This window comes from Pistacia vera, unplaced genomic scaffold, assembly GCF_008641045.1.
Source record: "Pistacia vera cultivar Batoury unplaced genomic scaffold, PisVer_v2 Contig341, whole genome shotgun sequence".
Classification (NCBI taxonomy): Eukaryota; Viridiplantae; Streptophyta; class Magnoliopsida; order Sapindales; family Anacardiaceae; genus Pistacia; species Pistacia vera.
In genome coordinates, this window is record NW_022196159.1 from 1,116,157 (window position 1) to 1,118,533 (window position 2,377).

Below are 2,377 nucleotides of genomic sequence, written 5' to 3' on the forward strand. Positions count from 1 at the left end.
TTTTGGAATTTTCAATCGTTGTGAGTATGTTGAATTGATTGTGGATAAGAGAGAAATTGAAAATTCTGAGATTTGGCCAGGGAAGGATCCTTAACACGTTACCTGCACTAAATCTACAATTCTAAAGGATTTTACCTTAATTGTTGTTTATTAAATGATGAAATTGAAAGTACAACTTCTTTAACTAAGAGAAGTTTATTAAGTTTGGACAAGAAATGACCCAATATTAGAACAAGCTAAACACAACATCTGACTTAACACATACACTACTAATTGAAAAAAAATAAAAAATAACTGCTGTCCCCCATCATACATCTGTGAACTTGCTTTTGCATTTAAGCCCATGAGGTTTCTATTTCCCAGATTCCAAAAGAAATTGCAGATCCTGAACGATACCATCGATCTTTTCATCTTGCCAATTCTTGCCAGAAAATATATTTTTCCACTTAACATGATTGTTCTTCACTGAGTTACCCATTTCAGTCTCATTGTCCATTACTGATTTGATTGCTTTGCTCAAACCTTCCTTGCCAATCATCCCGTCTAGTCCCCTACCCACTTCTATAGCTACCTTCAATTCTTCTACCATTAATTTTGCACCCATAGCTTGATCAGGTAGAAATGGAATCAACACTATTTGACAATCACTAACCAGAGATTCCCACATGGAACCAAATCCACAATGACTTACAAAACACCCAACAGAAGGGTGTTTTAGTATCAGTGTCTGCGGTACCCATCCTCCATGCACCCAACCTCTCTCACCAATTCTCCCTTTAAACCCTTCAGGTAATGCTTCTCCGATGGTTGAACATCCATGAGGTGGTGTCAGAGCCACCAAGAATGGAAATCCACTTAACTCAAACCCCAACATCATCTCTTGGAATTGCTCTTTTTGTAGTGTAATTTGGCTACCAAAAGCACAATACACCACTGAACTGTCTCAAACTTGTATAGCCATTATCCCATTTCTCTCAAGCTGTGCATCTGGTGTTTCAGGCAATACAGCCTGTTAACAGCACAGGCTTTGAATACTGCTGAGCAAGATAGTCACAGAAAGATCCCTCGATTTCATGGCAAGTTCTCACAGCAATTGCATCGCTCTCTTTCATACTTCCACTCAGCCGCCCGTAAAGGAAGCCCCTTCAAGGGGATCGCTTAGCCCAACAATATGAGGAGCCTCATTGGGTTTTATTATACAGTAGTAGAAGGGTAGCCAGGCGGTGGTGAATTTGCTCTTCAAGGTAGTCTCCAGAGTAACTTCGAACTGGGACCATGGAGAATGCAAGCGTGCAGCGGTAACCACTGAATCTTAAATCGACTTAGTTCCTAACTGACGGGTTATTGACGGAATCCATTGTCCAAAATCGAAGAAGACAATGTTGGCTTGAGATTGGTGAGAATTGTTCAACTTGATCTTTAGTGTTGCCATGGCAGAAATAAGTAGGTCATGAAGAGGAATGTACATCGGAGGCAGTTTCTGCACTGAAGGGAGACCATCAACATGGGGAATCACAAGAGGAAAGAAGTGAATAAGGTTGGATGGTGGTTGAGTTGTTGTAGCTTTGGGAGCGTCCCTTAGGCAATAAGTAGAGACATTTGTGACCTCTCCTGCAAGCGTTTTGAGAGGGTGAAGGTAAGGAATGAAATGGCCAAAGGCAGCCAAGGAAACATTGCTACATGAAGTTTTGAGGTATCCATTTTGTGTTTCAAAATAGTGAGTTGGAGTGTAGAACGAAATGGAAAACTTCTGGTTCATATGTATTATACAATCAAGTTTTTTGTAAACCATGCCGTGCGGTCAGAAAATTCTTTGAGGAGAGACAACTTAGATAAGCTCAAGATCTGTATCAAAACTTTTCTTATACATAACAATATAAAATCAGTGGATGGGACCATTAGCATTAGTCATAAATGTTACCTATATCTCCGAGGTTTTGGTCATACAGATCATAAATTCAGAAGTAGATGATTTAGAATTTCGGTAAACGACATGCTCCCACAATCCACACAAAGATTAGTGAAATTTCAGTTCCCACCCTCTTTTCATTTATTCCAGATTTTCACCTTAAATGAATAAAAAATCATTTAATTTAACGATCAAAGGGTAAATGGTAATTTAAACTGCTTAAATCTCAAAAAAAAAATTTTAATAACCCTTACATCTCAAATTCTCTCACAAGCACCCCTCATCACTCCCTTCCCTTGTGGCAGTTGCAAAAAATTAGATCTAGCCAGATTCCGGCATCATTGGACATCACTGCCACCTCCACTAGCTTCCCCCACTCATCCCTGACAAAACCCATCCATCCTCCAGTGTCTTTAGCCTCCATTTTGGCCGTAGAAAAATCCAGATTTGATCGGATTTCGACGCCAT

General features: G+C 39.8%; 1 pseudogene; it reads right to left on the bottom strand.

Moving 5' to 3' along the window:
- Nucleotides 1-352: 352 nt before the first annotated feature.
- Nucleotides 353-1,701, bottom strand: LOC116138498 (annotated as a pseudogene).
- Between the last annotated feature and the right edge of the window lie 676 nt (nt 1,702-2,377).